The 19,524-nt window shown below is 41.3% G+C and overlaps 1 long non-coding RNA gene across 2 annotated transcripts; it reads right to left on the minus strand.

The window, feature by feature from the left end:
* Window positions 1-590: 590 nt before the first annotated feature.
* LOC143694457 (uncharacterized) lies at window positions 591-16,655 on the minus strand. 2 transcript variants are annotated; one of them, XR_013182943.1, is made up of 3 exons: window positions 16,493-16,655; window positions 5,896-5,966; window positions 591-767 (listed from the first exon to the last, which is right to left on the minus strand). It is a non-coding gene; the product is annotated as an uncharacterized LOC143694457 (long non-coding RNA). The 2 variants fall into 2 exon arrangements; XR_013182942.1 differs by lacking the exon at window positions 16,493-16,655 and adding an exon at window positions 14,211-14,333.
* Window positions 16,656-19,524: the final 2,869 nt, after the last annotated feature.

A 19,524-nucleotide genomic window follows, 5' to 3' on the forward strand; every position in this document is an offset into this window, starting at 1 on the left:
ACGCTTGTGACACTGGAGAGGGAAAACCTCTGCTACTGCTGTGCTCACCTGCCTTTATTGGGAGCTTAAGCTGAGGATTGAATTTTCTCATCCTGAAAGCCTACCCAAAAATTTAGTAGACTTCAGGGGAGATTTGACGTCTAAAACTGGTTTCCTAAGTAAAAACAAATAAAAACACAATGTACAGTTACTACAGGCATATTTGTAGATGATCAGTGTGCAACAGTAAAAAATGATTATTGAATGGTTGTTGGTTCAATTCTGCAACCTGCAACTGAAGTCGAAACAGTGTGTGCATTAAAGCAGGAGCTGCTTGACTGAACACGCTGCAGCTAAAATTGTATCAAAGTAGTTACAAAACCTGATTAAACAGGGCTTCATTCCCACATGCAACTCCACCTTGCTGCCTTGGCAGAGTCATAAACTGGTAACACCCTTTTGCTGGGTTTCACTGAGCTCATTAGCAGTTAATAATAGCAGAGCAAAGGAGTTCAGTTTGTTTCCATCACACTGATGGTGTTTAGGGAATCGATGCCCTCTGACAGAGGGTGATGGTTCAAAAAACACACTTTGCATCAGCTCCTGTTTTCTGTCTGACTCCAAAGGCAGCAGTCAGTCAGCACTGAGGATCTGTGCTGCCTGCAGTGACAGAATCCAACCACTCATTCAACTGCTCATCCACTTCTGCCAGGTGAAAGCTGATTTGCTTCAAAAAGAGGTCCCAGGGCACTCAGTAAAGATTGATAAAGCATCCCCACTTCAGAAATCTGTCAGAAAAGGAAATAAATGGCTCTAAATACAGATCACTATTTTTTGCAACATCCAAACTGCAGCCACTTACAAGTCCTTTGTGCGTTAATGTGTGTCCTAATATATCACTTCTTGAAAACGAATGCTGTGACAGCACTTATATTGAGGATATATACATCAGCTGAGCTTACTGCTTGCTGCAAAGTTAGATACTCAACTTTCAACTGTGGGGCCTTCCAGCTAAGCTCCTATTCACCTCTAAACGTAGTGTATAAGGTGTCAAAAACTGTGATTAAGACAATTAAAATAAAGTAGTGAAAAACTCCATCCAAACAAGCTTCATTTCTACATCAATGACATGCAAAAAATGTAATTGCAATTGTATTTCAACCTCTCGCCCACTGTTGGAAAACAGAAAACATTTCTTCCACCCCCATTCTTTGCAAAATTTCTATGCTGCTTCTATTTAAATGAAGAAAGAAGAATGTGCACCGTTTTTTCAGACCAGTCACAGTATTCCAGCCTCAGAAATTTGTTTTCATATAAAATCACCACAGCTGCAGTGTAGTACCCAAGTATTTTTTACCCTTTGCTAAGACATAGGAAATGGATTAGAGAAGGAAGGTGACAGCAATTCTCTCTCCTAAACATCACAAAAATAAGAGACTGTCAAATAATCCTTGCAAAAGTCATTTAAACACTGCTAGATTCTTGACTCTCCTGCTCTTCCTTGACTACACCAGTTTGCTGTATAAATGGAGTTTTAAGTAGTTTAGCCTTTCCAAACTGTTTGCCCTGGAGAGAGCATTCTGTACTATTCCAAGCACTGCAGGGACTGTCCCCTCCAGTTTCCAAGGCACATTATGCATGCTGACACTCCAGAAAGCCTTTGGGAAGGAGTTCTTGTCCTTGGGCACAGCCAAACATTACTCTTAGAAGGAGTGGGGACAAAAAGACACCTCAGAACTCTGGGCACCCTCCTCACAGGATGATAATGCATCTTCAGAGAAAAAACACTAAATTTATTCAGACTAGGCCATTACCCAGAGCTTGCAAAAACCACCATGGAGTTGTGGTACATTTAAGAAATGAATATATAGGTACTATCTCCCAACAACCAATAGCAAAAGTTTTTTACAAGTCCAGACATCTTAAAACCAGTGAACTGCTATGGGAGAGGCAGTGCTGATCCTGACTAGAAGTGGCAAGCTGCTGTTCCCCCCTGCTGGGGGTGGTTTTAGCAGATGCAAAATGTACCTGGTAACTTCTGTTATTGCTTTCCTCTAAGAAATATGAAAATTAATTAAAAGTAAAATGCAAGTAATTTCTTCCAGATCTGCTAAATAAATAATGTAATAATAAATAAATAAATGGAATCAGCTAAATTCCTGCAGGTAGGTTTTCTCCCCAGAGAGAAAGGTATGTGTGCTTGCTTCTTCTGAATTTTAAGCTATCTGATAAGCACTAACAAACCTGTCACTTATATAGATTTACAATCTGTTTTCCCATAAAGCATTAATCCAAAATGAAGGAGGAAATAAAGCAGAGTCCCTTTAAGATTGGTGCAGCATTCACCCCCCCAGGCACTGGATATGGGCAGAAATCTGGCAGATCTCCCCAGGCTGGTCAGAAGATCAGATCTGCTGACACTTGGGACCAGAGCTGCTGCCAGTGCCCCCATCTAGATTTGCACACAATGTCTTGTGTGGGCACTGGCAGCAGCTCTGGTCCCAGGTGTCAGCAAATCTGGTCTTCTGACCACTAACACTCAAGGCTTTGAAAGGAGAAAGCAACTGGTTTTAAATACCTGAAAAGTTGTGCCAGAAGAAAAAGAGAATGATGCTCAAAATTCACCCATTTTTTTTCTTTTATCATAAGCCAAAACATTGCCATAAACATGCATTATTTGAGAAAAAACATTAACTTTGTTGTGTCTGATTAGCTATTTCCATTGATACAAATTTTCATTGGTCAATCTTCAGGAATAAATTGATGAAATCTGAAGTCAGATGCACACTTAGAAAAGGTGTTTAACTTAGCTTATTATCTCATGTTAGTAAAAATAGAGAAAACAACCTCCTAATTCAAAAGTATTGCCCATGTAAGCAATGCAGTTTAGCTCTAGTCATGCAGTGTACAACATTAAGTAGAAATCAACTGATTATCATTTTCCTAGTAACTCTGGAGAATCAATTTACATAATCTACTGATGCAACCATTTTCTTCCCAGGTGGAAGATGCTTTGTGACTCATGGAGTGGGAGCACAGCTGCTTTTTGTCTTGTTCTGTGACCTGCCTGGGATATAAAGTAGTTGTTGGAGCAACAGGCACAGCTGCACTACGTCTGAATGCTCCCACTGTGAACTCCAAAGCTGTCTGACAGCTATGCAGCAGAAAAAACACAGAACATGAAAATCTTTGGCACAGGGCAAGTCCATCAGCCCACATGCCAGAGAGCAGGTTGGACACCCCTCCTGACAGTGTGTGAAAGCATCTGCAAGCAGACATTCCTGAGTCTCCAACTTCTCCTGCTCTTTGGACATTTTTAGAGTAAACCCTTTTTAGTTTGCCATTTTTAGGCAAAGGCAAGGAGTTGATAGTGTGGGTCTTTGTGAAGATTAGCTGGTGGTCACATCCAAGAGTCACTAAATTGCAGCTCTGCCATGAGCAAACCTGTACAGCTCTACCTACAGCTGTGAGGAGAAGCTGCCCTGCCATGTAGGAATTGCACTTAATTTTGTTCACATTTTTGTTAACGCAGTCTAAACCTTTTCTTTTGGTTTGGTGATAGGACACCAAAGACTTATCTCCATGTACTGAGGGAGAACACTGGAATATTCTCCATTTTATGGCCTTCTTTTCCTAGCAGGACTTTTTATGGGCAGAAAATCCCAACAAACAAGCCTGAAGTACAATAATTTTGAAAGTTCAGGTTTCTGAGTATTTACAGCTAGTTCCTATGTTTGTACTGGTGATAGTTCCTTTATGGGCTCAATACAGGGGATGCACCATCCAGTGCTCATGAGATCACAGCATCCTGCCAGGCAGGCAGACAAAACCTCATGTTTTATAACTGAGGAGGTGAAATGTCCCAAGAGCATGAAACCAGGCTGCTGAGCTTAATCTTGCTTTCATGGCTACTCTTATACCTTCCACCTCTGAAAGTCCCTCCAACATGGACAAATCCAAAAATACTTCAAGCTGAGCACAGCAGCTGCTGGGCACAAGGACAGCATCTTTGTGGCTGCCCAAACCAAGATAAAAACAGCATCAAAGTGTGCAGCTAGGAGAAAAGGAGCAGAGGACATTTTCCACTACTATTCTGGAAACAAGGTCTTAGGGCTTCCAGTGCTGTTAGTGCTCCATCAATCACTGTTATCACTGTGGGCTCATTTTAGTAAAAAAGTATCTTAGAGAACAAATGAATCCTCCTTCCTTTTGCTAGTTTACCCAGATGAAATATTACATTATAAAACATTAAGAATGCTGTGGTAGTAAGGACAGGAGCACATACTCAGGAACATATGATATGGTGTTAAAAGGAAACCTTCAACCCTTTACTTGCATCCTGAAGGAAAGAGTGATAAAAGTGGATTTTAATTATTAACTTGGATTAGCTATCACAATACCTGAGAAATTGCCATATGGAACATATTCCAGTATAGCTTTTACTCTTAATGGCCTCGAGCCTTCCAAGAAACAAAATCTGTGTTACATAAACCAATATCAAAGTGGCCTTGCTTTTCCTTCCCCTAGAGCTAAAAAATACATCAGCTATGCAAGAGCCATTATTGTGCAGTTAATGTGTCCAGTAAAAATTTTAGTGAAACATACTGTGGTTGCTTGAAATAAGTGTTTGGATGGAATAAGGTTATAGTACTGGGAGACTTGAAGAAGAAATTCCAGCTATGTTACCCTTTCACTTTTATTTGTTCTCAACAAAGCTCCTGCTGTGATTATGGCTGTGCTTTAGAGCAGAGTGTGAAGGATGCAAGGCATGAAGAACTGTGCTATTCAGCCCTTTAATTATTCAGCCATCCCTAAAATATCAACTAGTAATATCCATGAAAAGATGACACCTCCTTTATATTTTGCACAGATAGAAGAAGTAGGAATCAGAACCAATGAAAGGGACATGAACAACAGTGGCATTGCCTTACAGTCTCTGTGAGGCAGTATCAAGTTTCCATCACTATTTTTCAGATAAATGTTTTGTACTGGAGACACAATTTTTGGTGCTTGTAAACATATTTTTCCTTCCGCAAAGTTGTTAAAAATAATAGCACATATTTATATAAAAGCACCCGGATTAAAATAGCACAAGCTGATTTCCTGTTTCTCCAAAAAGCAGTGTGTATGGGCAAACCAAGGCAGGGCTTCCAGAAGTGCTTGTGAAAGGTTAAAGGTTAGTGTCCTCTGATTTTGAGAGAGATAGGTTTGAGGAGAAGAGAGAAAGGAGAGCTCAAGTGAAATTATTCTTCAGGTTGTGGCCTAGCTGCAGTAGCTCTGCTTTCAAACCTTCTTCCATATTCCCTCAGTGAAACAAGCAAGGACCCACCACAGGCAGAGAGAGGACAGGTATACAGTCACACATGCAATTTTGGTTAGCAGAAGTGGATAGTGGATGAAGGGGATCCCAACTCCAGCTGCTGAGCTCTGGGCTAGTGAATGTGCAGAGCCATGGGGAACAGTGTGCTTCTGTGCCTTTTCAGTCAGTTACAGCACGAACAAATGCAAGAGCTCTCTGTTTCTTCATTGTCTTTTTGCTTACAAAAGGACAACATCCCTCACTATTGTTCTCTTCAAAGCAAGTAAAGGCATTTCAGAAAAAAAAACCAAACTTAAATGGATGTTGCAGAATATGCAAATGTCATGATGAGATTGACTCTAAGAAAGGCATGTTGTACACCAAATTCATCCTGGGTGAGGCCAGTGTTTGCCTTTGAATGATGGCATACAGTGAATTCATTGACAGGCTCAGCAGCCCACACTTCTTTCTGAATAATCACAATCCGAGAAAAAGCTAAAATAGAACACAGCAGTAATCCTCAAAGGTTCACACACTTGCACATGTGCACAAGACACCACACCAAACAAATCTTAAACAGAATAGCCTGGCTTTTATTTTTCTCACAGAGCTCTTACCTCTTCACAACCAGACACTTCTCAGTGTTCTCTACCTCCTCCTCCTAAGAAAGCATCTGCATCAGTTCAACCTAGAGTGGAAGAGGGGGTGACTAAGGGGAAAAAAACCATGTAATTTTGGCATTTGAATAAATATGAACATTGTTTCTGCTGTTTCATTTCTATCAGATTTGGCTTCTCTGTTGGGTGTTTTTAACAGCTGTTTATTTGCACACAGTTGTGCAAGCTTTTTTACAGCTTGTTGAGTTAGACTTGAGAGACAGCATGTGGTTCCCTTCAGGCATAACTAACTTAAAATAACAAAGCCCAAGAATTCCTTCTTAAGAAGCTCAAGGCCATTTGTTTAAAGTTTGAAAAGAATTAGGATCCTGTAATTTCAGGCTTTGTTATGAAAGGGGTGAAAAGTTTCCTTCGCATTACCTGGCTGGATGCACTCTGCAGCTGTATCCCACTGCAGAACCTCCAAAAAAGTCATCCTGCTCTGCGTGTGCTGGTTGCAGAGAAAATTCTGGCTACAAAACTTATTACAGCCACATGTAACACACCTTAGAGGAGGGGTGACAGCATGAAAAATAGTAGCTGAAACATGATGGCTTTAAGAAAAAGACAAACCAACGAGCAAACAAGTGGACAACAGAATATTTTTCGTAGGCCCGCATTCTCACAGTTTAAGGAAGTGTCAAAACTGGAAGAAAATGCAATTTTACTTATCCTAAGCATAGGAAAGTGAGAAATGCCACGGAGGTGACAGCAACAAAAGCAAACATTTTCTCAGAAGCCCCTGAAGGGCTCTGCTGCAGCTGAAGGTTGAGAACAACTGTATACACCATGCACAGGGGTCAGCAATGAACTGTTATAGCCAAGTGCCAGCCAGAAAAAGAAAACAACTGAGACAAGAGAGATATTTGCAGGAGTGATAAGAAGTTTTTGCTGTAACAAAGGGCAGCTTTGTTCTATGTAGCTGATAGAACAATATTGGTCTTGGAGATCCTTGGATTTAAAAACAGTTCCTTGCTAGGCAAAGATACATTTTTTGCTACTCGAGTGTGGGCAGGCATTAAGAGAAAGAGGCACAGGGGTGCATTTAGTACTGCTCCCTGGCCTGGGAGAATAAGTCAGCTTGAAGATAGCAGAGTAAGAACAAGCACTTCTGAGAAGTCTGACAAGCAAAAGATCAAAAGGCTTCTGCTTTAACTTACTATTTCCCTTTAATGGCTGTAGGCTGAATTCATGATTCCCAATCAGTCCCTCATGCTTTTTTACCCCCATGTATGGACATTACATCTCTTCTCTTCAATCCAGACCTTTGGAGTTTTTCCCAGCATTGTGAAGGAGCAGAGTATATTACACATTTTACATTTAGCTACTGTAGGTTCAAATCAAATGTGTCTAATTCTTAATAATGGATACCTTGAACCCACAAGCAAGCTGCTGAAAAATTACTTTGGTTACATAGAAAACCAGTAAACACTAATACTAATACAAAGGGCATATTTGTGTACACCTGTTCTGACTAACAGATTGTTGGAGAAACACAAAACATGAGAATTTAATCCTATAGCTTGGACAGAATATTAAAAGCATTTGCTTTTTGAAGAGTGAACTTGTGGTTTGATAATGCAAGGACGGGAATTTCAGCTGAGTTGTCCAGTAGCTTCTAATTGAAAGAAGAGATACAGCTTATAGACAGCTCCAATTACAATGAAGTATTGATAAAAAGGATTTTCAGGCACAAATACATCTCTCAGGAGTGCCAAGTTGCAATGTTTACAAAATGCCAAGAATGCTCTTCCATTTTATAGCAGGTAACTACATTATCTTGCAAATCACATCTCCTAGGGCCTACTGTATTACAGCCTCCCACAGTTTAGTTGAGCATTGTGATGACAGCCCCAGCTGTACTGTGCTGAGGCTTGTGGGATGGCTGCTCCATTTGATGGTACAGGGGGTGTTCAGCTGCAGGAACGGAATTTGCAAACCTGAGTCGAGTCCTCACATCCTCCATGCAGTGAAAGATGCCTGCACTTGCCATCTACAACATCCACATGGAAGAACACCTGAAAAGCTTCTGTAGGTGTTAGCACCATCCAAATGCCAGATTATAGATCAAATGTGCTTTGAAGTGAACTGTCTACATCATTCTCCAGGGAACAAGCTCACCCCACTCAGGACTCAAGACAGGGACTCTGAGTCTGCTCTTTTAAAAATACCTTTGCTTTCCCAGCATCCACACAAAATACAGCAGCAGCTTCTGTCTGAGCAACCAGGAACAAAACTTTTATGAGCTCTAAAGGTAAATCTTTCTTATGATGAGACCACAGTGCCAGGCCCTCCTGGCGCCATGCGTATCTTATTAGAACACCAAGGCTTCGTGCTCTTCCCAGAGAAGGGTGAAAGGGTCCCTTTAGCAGAAGAGCTGCAGAGTTTAATGGTTTCCTGTCCAGCAAAAATGTGAACTGCAGTTCCTTTTGCCTGCAAATGGGGCTGAGCTCATTTCTCACATCCCAGTGAGGGCCTCTAGGTCGTTCAATTACAATGCTCCCATCTGCAACCTACTGTAATTTTCAGTGACAGTAGGGATGCAAGTTCTGTGCTTTTTGCTGACCTCCTTTTAATCACTGAATCTTACTAATCCTCACATGACATTTCACAAATCAGCCCCAGAGGCAGGCTCTGCATGAGGGATCCCAGGTGGCAGAGAAGCTTATCTACAAAAGCAGTGGATCTGACCAGGCTGAGTGCAACTCCCAGAGCCTACTCAGCTTGTCTGGCAAAAATATGGATACCCATGGATGTCTGGCTTTGTGTAACTACTGGAGCTCTTGGAGGCTTATCTTAGATGCAGGCAAATACATTTGGCCTTAAGTTGTATTTTAGCTCTCTAGACCCCCTTGTTTGAAAATCTGGCCTGACATTCTCTAACAAACTCTGTTGAGCTAATTCTCCAGATTATCCAGGATAAAGTTTGCTGAAAGTTAAGTCATCTTGTTGTAAGGGTAATTGATACAGAGCACTGTACATTACAAAAAGACAGCTACTGTTCAGTCAGGAAACCTAGACCCTCCAAAAGGCATTAAGACATGGAAAGGTGACGATTGGCATGTTTCTCACTAGGCCAAACAAAAAACATGGCCAAAGCAGATTGAAAAACTCTTCAAACTGAATGCTTCCAATGGAAACTTCTGCTGCTGTCAGTGCTGAAAATGCCAATAGCAGCAGAGCCCAGAGACATGCACAAGCCAGCGGGCAAGGTGAGCCTCTCCTGCTCTGCAGGCATCAGCCCCCGGGGCTCCCTCTGGAGCAGTGGCACAGGGCAGCCTGGTGACAGCCACCAGCCCGGCCATCAGGCATCCCTGCCAGCATGAGGTGGGGCAGGCTGAGTGCAAGGAGAGGGAAAGGCTGCAGGCTGACCTCACATTCCTCAGCACCGAGACTGCCGGCTGAGCTTCTGCTCCACCCTGAGCTGAGAGCTCAGCACCTCCAGAAGCTGCAGCCCTGAGGTGAGGCAGAGAATTCCCGAGCACAAGCAGCTTGAGCAGCAAGCTGGTAGACTGGAAGGAGGAAGGTGAGACATTTGAGATGGAAACAAACAGCTGGAAATACAAGAAGGCGTGGATGACTGACAAAAGTGATGACTGCAATTTAATAAACAAATAGCTCAATTACAAAGTGGAAAATACCATAAAAAGCACACCACATCAGAAAAGGTTATCAAGCATCCATCATCCATTCTATTAAACATTCATAGCTCAAAGTTAATCATAATTCTTGGCTTGTTAGTCTTATGAGTTAAAGATTCCGGATTTCCTAGCCCATTTTATGTCAGAAAAAGGGCAACAAGACATCACAATCACTGGCATCAGGAAGCAAACTCACAAAGTGTAACTACAGCACTCAGACAACATGAAGAGAATTTTTCACAGCACCTGGCAGCCAGCTTAGAATGGATTTATTATTGGTCTATTAAAACTTTCTGACAGCAATCTTCACTTAAATATGTTTCTTCCTTTCTTTTCATCATGAAAATCTAATTCCCTTCCTGAAGGTATAAAGTCATTGGCAGAACTGCAGTGTTCTCTTTAAATATTCAACATGCTTGAACATCAACTGCTGCCCACTGGTACTCTCTATCCATTAGTGGAGCTGAGCTCATGCCACTCCTGTCAGGGGAAGCTTGGTTACCAGAACATCAACTTCCCAAACCCTTCAGGAGAGCAGGAGGATGCTGAGGCTGTGAGCACAACACTGCATTCTCAAAGAAAGCTGTCTGTTTCTTGGCAACTGGAAAAACAATCTCTCTCAATTCATGTAGTCTAGTCTACATCTGCTGTTCAAACATTGGAGGGAATATTTGAGCCCTTTCAAATTGTTGATAGTGAAATTACACAGACAAGAGATTAGATTGTTCATTTGGAAATGGGTTTAATTAATAGCCTGGACATTTTATTTGTACCCTTTCTAAAGTTCATGATTCAAGTTTCATTTCCTTCCCCTTCTGTAGCATCTCTTGCTGCAAAGTAATGAAAAAGAAAGGAGGAAAAAACATGTTTGGTTTGGTTTATTTTCCAAGTAATTCAAGGCAGAGTATTGGAACTTATGTTAAAATATACCTGCTCACTTTATGGTTCAGTAAAAGTCACATGCAACGGGAGGGTTTGGAAGGTCATTTGACAGTCTTGTGTCCAAGGCTCATTCCGACCATGGCATTGTGTTTCATCTTCAGTGGCTATAATTTTACACATATATGTTTATTCTTTTTCCCATGTTCTTTGTGCTTTCTCCCCCTCACACTTGTGAAACACTAACACTTGTCAGACTCCTGCCTTACAGTTCACAGGCAGCTCTCTCCATTTTAAGGCTTGAATAAAGGTGGTGGGAGCTTTGCCTTTTAGGCAAAGTTCAAAAGTTGGCAAATATCCTTTATGAGCTTGTAAACACATTTTTGTGACTAGAAGGAACTGTCAGACATTTCTAGTCATGAGAGGAATGTGCTCCCCTCAGTCTTTTTAATGACTTTTATATTCTAAATCTCTCTTGCCTGCTATGATTTTCATGAACTTATTCCATTTTTAAACTCTTACAGCACAAAGCAGTCACTGTTTAAGACAAAGTAAATATAATTCATAAGGTCATTACTTAGCTAGAAAAAAAATTAAGTAAATGTCATTAAAAATATATATACCTTGGGCACAGGAGCTCCAAACTTCTACAAGGAAATAAACCTTCACCAGGAGCCTCATGAAGGGGCTCCTCATAGAGCATTACAGACATCATTACTGATCTGCTCTATGCATGAACTTCCTGATTTTTTTATGTCATCAAGTAAAAGAATAATTCCTATCTTAAAAGTAACTGTTGCTTCCCACACTGCCTCTTTTGGAGTGAAAGCTAGAGAAAACTTTGATTACATAGGTGTAGCTCTTTCTGAAACCCTGTTTAATGAAGGCACTTTCGTTTCCTATTGAACAGCCTTGCACACGTACATTTTGTTGAATGACAAACAATGGCCATGGGGAAATTAAACACTGAAATCTGCAGACACTCTGGAACAATATTTGTTTAACAGCTGCCGAACTCTGGAAGTAACAGCAAAGAGTATTATGTAAGAAAATCCTGTAACCCAAACAGATAATATTCTGGTTAACATCACTTTGAGGCTCTACTTGCCTCAAACACCAGTTGTTACAAGAAAACAATGTTCTGCTGAGGATCCCTGCTGCAGGACTATTTGTTCAGTCCAGAAACGTAACAACCTAGAAATGTTCCATCAATCAAATTCAGGTAAATGTATAATTGCTATGGCTTTAAAAGGAAACAAATATATAATACAACAGACAACTTGGTCTTGCTTCGCTTTGAAAAAAGTATTACTGGAATGATAGATTGTACACTAGATTGTTCCAGTCTTCAGAGCTAAAATTGAATCCATAAAAATAGATCTGGAACCATCAAGAGCTGTAAATGCAGGCCTGGACAAAGAGTTGACAGAAATAAATGAACTAATTGGACCTATATTTCTTAGCAGCATGTACCAGATTTCATGCCATGATTGTTTTATGATAGTAAATGGAAAACAAACTGCTATTGTTTAAGCTTGGTAAATAAAAGATATTTTTATGAGCATTGACCCAGAAAAAAGTTGACAGTTTGCCAAATAGGTATGTTTTTCCAGTGCTACCAGACATTTTTAACTAAAATCTGAAGTTGGCCAGTAAATTAACATAGTTTGAAGTGACATCATAAATTGTATGTTTGTTTGGCTGTTACCAGAGATACTCCAAAAGTAACAGTGAAGAATTACCATTTCAAGAGAGGCCATACAACCTTTATCAAATTAGTAATGCTACTTATTCATTCCAGATAGATGAGATTTCAAATAATTATCCAAACTACAAATAATTCAATTAAGTCAGTGCAACACTTCAAATCTGGTTATCAAGTTTTACTCAAATTGCTTCAGAGCGCTTTTAGACAGCCTTGTAGGAAATCAATTAGGTAGCAGAACACTTGCTAGAAGTATATAATTTTTTAAATAAATCAGTATAATCATCATCTGTGACAGTTAAACATTCCTATTTAAAAAGTTGGGGTAGCTCCCTTATCTAGTTTTATGGAGTTTTATGGATTTTCACCTAAGTACAACCAACTGTAAAGTTTGAATTCAAGAGACTTGATCATAAATATGCAACTAATGAAGACAAATGCTGGAGAAATCCTTGTCTTCTGCTTACAAAGAGTACAAAATAGTACCAGTGGGGAAAACAGAGTTTATTCCATTAAATCAAGAGTCACTTTTCCATCAGCTTTGTCAGACTTATTGCATATGACAATATCATCATCTTAGCTCACCCATTAGTTGATTTTACTGGGATTAAACATGTCAGTTTTATGCTGTTCTAGGATGGACGTTGTAAAAAGAAAATAAAAGATCTTTTCCTGACACATTTTTCTTTCCAGCAGAAATGTAGCTAAGGATAACTTCTTATTTAAAAATTCTATGACTATCAATATTCATCTCACTCCAGCTCCTTGAAACTTTTTGGCCACAGCAAAAATGCCAATTTTTCCCTTTTGTGCTGTCCTGAGGGGACTTTTTCCATCAGGACATGGTGTACATCCCCCAGAGCACATAGTCTGTGCATGGTCACAGGTACACACTGTGTTAGCAGACATGGGGCCAGAGCAGCACAAGGTCCTGAGCCAGGCTTTGCCAGCATCACATCCCTGGCACAAGGGAGCAATGCAGGGACTCCTTCAGCCCAGAGGAGGGTCAGATGGGACAGACAGAGAAAGGAGGCACTTGAGCAGTTTCTCCTGCCTTTATACCCGAGCACTCTTTCACAAACACCAATGATCTGCTCTAAACAAGATTTTTTTTTATACTTTTTTTTTGTCTGTTTAGCAACAGGTAGTTTGCCTTCAGCTACAGACCTGAGTGCACAGGATAAGGACAGGAAGTGTAGAGCTGACCATTCATGAAAGGTAAAGTCAAAGATCAAGATAAAATATGTCCAGTTCCAGCTGCCTACATTGAGGCTGAGCAAGTAAGTAAAAACCCCTCTAAACAGAGGGATAAAAAATGTCTGTTTTACTGACCTTAAAGGTCCCTTGAGTTGTCTCTGCATTGTAGCACAGGAAATAAGGTCTGGACTGGGACTGCTAATTTCCCATTTGCTTTTAAGCTTCAAGAATATGCCAAGTCTGATGCTCACAACACCAAACCAGCAAGAAACATGAGCCAACATTGAGAAAAGACAGGCAAAAGGACTAACCAAAAGCATCCCCCACACTCCTTGTTCTCTTAAAAATCTGTTAATAGAGGTGTCTTTTCAATGCCTTCTCTTCCTCTGACTGATTAGGTATTTCTATCCTCACAGTTCTGTTAACATCTCAGTAACAGGATTTGGCCAGACACCGTTTAACTGTGCTGCACTGCCTTTTTTTCAATTTTTAGCTTCTGCCATGTTGTCCTTTCAAAGGCTGCTCTTCCCATAGTACCAGTAGGGTCACTTGGAAGGATCTCTGTCTGTCCAGAAGCCCAGCAACACAGGACCCAGTTTTCTGCAGCCACTTAGGGAGTGTCCTGACAAACCTCACGGGAAGTCAAACGCCCATGCTCTATCTATGGCTCTGCCACTTTTGAAATGGGTACACAGATTTGATGGGATTGTCAGACCTTTGCTTCCTTGAGAGCCCCAGTGCCCTGCTCACTGCCCACAGCTGAGGACCAGCTACCCCACTCTATCCCAGCACAAGGGATCCAGTACCAGGGCTGCGGGCAGCTCCCACTGGAGGAGCTCCTGCTCCCCACTTACCTCGAGGTTTCCTCCTTTGTGATTCACTGCTTAGACACAGCTGCAAAGGGCACTAGTGGGAGAGATCCAGATGAACTTCACTTTTTGGGACACAGCAGTTTCCAGTTCAGTTTATTTAGGGTAATAACATGGCCTCTGGTGAAGGCAACATCTCAGTCACTGCAATGAGAGTGCTGCAGATGCAGTGAAAAGCTAACACACTCAGTGTGCTATGAAAGATAATTTGAATTTCTGATGCATTCTGACACAACCACTGTGCAGCAGCTAATGCTTTTACACAGACACCTCCAGACAGGGGATGGTTTTAGACTGTCTTTGTTATTTATGTAGGTGGCCCATCACAATCCCTGGGATAGGTGATGCAAAGGATGCAAACTGCAATTGCATTTCATGTGGGTCCTGGTTTCTGATGCACATTATCCTACTGTCTGTGCTTGGAAGCAGAGCAGAAAGACTTGCTCCCTGCCCACACAGAAGTCTGGTTAACTTACTTCAGAGTATATCTTGGGTGTAAACCAACATATATGCAGTGCAAATAATTCATAGGGACTTGAATCCCTTCATGAGAGAGGGAACCTGGCAAGGCAATTAAATAAATTTATGCAATTTTCTTTAGGTTCCTCTGCTTAATGTTATAGCTTAGACAGCAGTTTCACAGGTAGCCCATCAAGAACAATTCAGTCCAATAACTGATTACAATAAATATTTTAACACTGGCTAATTTTTTGGTGAATGCAGATTGCCTTTCTGAGCAGTGAAAAATCTCTCTAAGCTCAAACCATGACAAAAGTAGCAATAGCTCTGTGAAAAGACAGCTATAGGTACAGTTTGTATGGCTGATTGCAACATTCAATTTGAAACCTGGGCAGATTGACTTTGTGTATCTTGTGTATCCCATACCTCAATGAAATTTCTCACACAAGCCTAATTCCACTGAAATATTTTAATGAACCACATTAAAATATTCAGCACCACATTAAAATATTCAGCACCAATTTATACTAGAGATCCCACCTACTTACACAGGATGAAATCTCCCCCTTTTTGTAGTTTACCACACCACACGTGGCAGAGTCCATTGAAGGCTGCCCATGTTGCCAGTGCAAATTGAAGGCCTCCCCAGCCCATGCTGTGCACATTCCCATCCCTGCTAAGTATTTTTAGCAGCATGCCAATCTAACTTCAGGTACTGAAGTGTTTGCTTGTCACATGTTCCTCTGTTTCTTCTACTTCTTAAGATATAAAAATGAAGCACTTAAAAGTTCTTAAATAAATATAAACTCCCATGTTATTACTGGCCATTCCCCATTACAGGCAAAACCTAGTGTTCTCTAGAATCCTAGAATGGTTTGGGTTCAAAGGGACCCTAAAGGTCATCTAGGCCAATTCTCCTGCAATGAGAGGGGCAACTTCAACTGAGAGCCCTGCCTCAACCTGACCTTCAATGCTTCCAGGGCTGGGGGCATCTCCCAGCTCTCATAAGCCTGTTCCATTGTTTCACCACGCTCCCTGTAAAAATGTCCCCTCACATCCAGTCTAATTCTACCCTCTCTCAGTTTAGAGCCATTGCCCCTATTCCTAACTCAGTCCCAGTTGGAGAGAACCAATTTGTTCATCTGACTCTGTGTGCCAGAGACCTCAAGGTCACAGCACGCAGAGCAGTGCAGGCTGGCTGTGCCAGCACAGCAGTGGCCCTGCTATTCCAGGCTCCTCTCCCAGAAACAGCACATGCAGCAGCTCCTTTTGCAGCAGCTCCCAGCTAGCACAGCATTTCTGTACAATATCCATTTTTACTCTTGCATGTCCAAAAATTTCAGCAGCAGCACAAAATGAATGCAGAACAACAGTGCTTTAATGCTTCAAACCTAAGGAGAGAGATTGCCTCCCTCTCAAGTGGGATGGGTCCGTGTGTTTCCACAGTCCAGTGCTGAGGAGGGGGCTCACCAGGAGGGCACCAGGGCACCCTCCAGGCAGCCCTTCCCAGCCCCCTGCCCTGGCAGGGGAGGGCAGAGCTCGGGCTTCCAGCGTTACTTGGTTACTTTCAATGAAAGGAGCTGGGCTGTGCTCAATAGCCATTGAGTACATTCCTCAGATTCTTTTCTTCTGTGCTTTGTAAATCGGGGTTGGAAGTTATTGCTGAAAGCACAGGAAGTTTAAAATCACCTTTTTCAGCCTCCTGTCACCTCAGGGTATTTTTGTGACAAACTGACCCAGGCTTGAAGGATGAAACTCCTTTTATAGCCCCAGTAACAAAACAATTTACAAAATAATGAATTACTGACCTTACCATACTCTCAGCTGGCACTCTCAGGTTGGTAAGTAGCCATGCCCATGAGCAGAAGCACAAGTTGTGCCCCTGGTAATAAGAGCCCAGCTGTCACAGGGGCCAAGGGCTCCTTTGTATCCTGTTGAAAGTGGCATTTTAAAGACCAGTATGGTACATCTTATCCACTGAAATTAAACAAAAGTTTTCCATGACTACGAACTGCATTGTCAGTGCTCACCTCCCTACTAACAACACTTTTTAAAGCTCCAAGGGGAATTTAAAATTGAAATCTGGATGGCCAGGGCACAACTGTGTCCTGCAGGGATCCAGTGGGAAAATCCAGATGATTAAGGCATTGTGATCCACAAGAAAAGCATTTAAAAATATTTACCCTATATTAAATATATAACCATAAGCAAAATGAGGAACAGGTCAAGTGTTTACTATAACTCTCTTCCAGAATTTTCTGTCTAGGGACAGAACCACAGCCTAAGGTGGAGCACACTGGTCACTGCTATGATTCAATCCCTGCTCCATTGCAAAGGGTTGAGTTCAAGCAGCACCTCAGCCACATCCAAAGCCACAGGAAAAAGCCACCCTGCACTGCTTGCTGGCAGGCAGCTCCTGTCTGTACAGCTTCAAACCTCCCACCTCCATGGCAGCAGGAGGACAGAAGCCCCTGGCAGGACAGGTGACCCCGAGTGCAAAGGGAGCAAGGTCAACTCCCCAAGCACCGGGCACCAACTCCGTGCCAGAGAGGGACGGCAGAGCCACACTGAGCTCCACGAGGAGTCAATGCTGGGTCAGGCCAGCAAGCAGAAATCAGGATTCCTCCTGCCTCTCCTTGAATCAGACATCATCCTCCCAGGGCTTTCCAAGCTGAGGTAAGTATTTCAATTTATGGTTTGGAACATATATTTTTTCTCCTCAATTTTTGCTTCCGACCGCATATTTTTATAGGACTTCTTCCCTTACTTATTCAAATACTGGCTTTAATTATCCCAGAAAATATTTGCTTTTGATTTCCTTGAAGATACTTAGGAAACTGAATCTTTAAAGGGACAAAAACCCAGAAAACTTTATTTTCACATTCATTTAAGGGTTTTCAGTTCAAAATTGGAGGTAAAGGAAGAAGGTTTTATCCAAGCAAGTTTTTAACCAGAAAGCTACTATAAATTATGAGAGGATTGCTAAAGGTCAGCATGCTATAACCAAATTCCAGCTGGTTAAATTACTGCTATACTGCGCTTCCAAGAAAATCTGTATTCAACATCTGTTTTCTTTACAGGAGATCATTAGGAACAGGCAGCCAGAGTCATAGTCTCATTCTGCACTTACCTCAAGTTTTGAAAGGACAGATCTGTCCCTCTCTAGACACAAGACAAGATTAAAACCTGGCCTTGTTGGACTTGGTCACTACTGTGATGTTTTAGAGTTGCTTTGGAGGCAGACATTACCCAAAAATCAGTATTAATGAAGAAAACAGGAAGGGGAGCTGGAGACCAGCCAGGTCTGCTTCTCATCATTTACACTTGCTGCTGTTCAGACTAATTTTTTATCAAGTCAGAGCAGATTTATCTTTATGACATAGCTGACAAAAAACTTCCTGAAAAAAAAATAAATCTGTGGCTGATAGTCTAATTAGGAATCAGTGTGGATCCCAACATCCTGCTGCTTCTGAAGAGGTCAGTACTCTAAAAAACCCAAACCCGAACCCATTCACATCTCAAAGAGCTCTGCAATTACTTAAAATTATGGAAAGCAACTGTTACTGTCTAGCATGTGCTAAAACAATTGTTTCCCAACACTCTCAATTTGTTTTTCCAAGACCAGCACATGAAGGATGGAGACATCTGGATATTTCAATGTCAGTACGGTTATGGATACAAATTCAACAGCAAAACCACGTTCTGCTCTGTAAAAGGACACAACCTCTGCTCTGGGCACAACCTGAAGCAACCAGACCAGAAGCATTGCACATTTCTCCCACTCCTGTTGTTTCTATTCTCTTCCCATCCCTTCCTTATCTTGTTTTTGGTTCCTCTTCGTAGCTTTGACACAAACACAAGGCAAAGACTAAGAGTAAAACAGATGCTTCTGGCTGTGGTGAAAATTTTGAAAATGCTCATCCTCCTGTCAATGTTGTCATTATGGAAGTATTTGATGTCACATGCAGAGAAGAGTTTTCACAAGCAGAAATACCAAGACACAGAGAAAAAAAAAAACCCGCAAATAAAACTGAAGGGTGTGAGTGTGTCTGGAACAACAAAGTGCCTGACATTTTGGGGCAGTGCCCTTCCTGTACCTCCAGCAGCTTTTTCATCCCAGACCTGAAGTTGTAGCATCCATCAGAGGAGACTGGTCACAGGGTTATGGGGACTTTAACTCAAATATATTAACTACCTGTTTTGGTCAAGTTACACAGAACAATAGAGATAAAAACTGCAGAGGAACATCCAAACAGAGTATCATGACCATTCAAGGTGACACACTGATTTTTTTGTACAAGTGTTCAAATTATCACATTTCTTGTTTCCTTTATTCTTTCTACATGAGCATCATGTTGCTACAATGAAAATGAGAGTTAAATCTGGGTCTAGTATAAGAAGTTTACCACGGGATCTTTTTCATTGCTTGTTTTGTCTTTGAATTATTTATGACCTTTAAAAAATGTCTATTCCTCAGTTGACTCATATGCAGCATATTTACTTACCCTCTAAATGGCTATGGACCTTATCATACCTAAAAATGTTTTTATAGTAAGTTTTCAACTGTGCAGGACTATTGAAGTTTTGAACCCTCATTTCAGATCCTCAAGTGTTTTCTGGAAGAAATGCTAAGGAATAGTTTAGGTAGAATAGAGATGGAACAGGTGGACTATTAAAATTTGGTAGAGCTTCATTAGAGATGAGGGAGAAGATATAGAGTAAAACTCAGAAAAGAGCAGGGAAGAAGAAAAATGCATTATATAGTACTTTAATGACCAGTGATATGAAGGGGTACCCACAGCTGCACATGCCCACCAGGATGGGGCTTGGTTTATTTTTC

Source organism: Agelaius phoeniceus, chromosome 7 (genome assembly GCF_051311805.1).
Source record: "Agelaius phoeniceus isolate bAgePho1 chromosome 7, bAgePho1.hap1, whole genome shotgun sequence".
Taxonomy (NCBI): Eukaryota; Metazoa; Chordata; class Aves; order Passeriformes; family Icteridae; genus Agelaius; species Agelaius phoeniceus.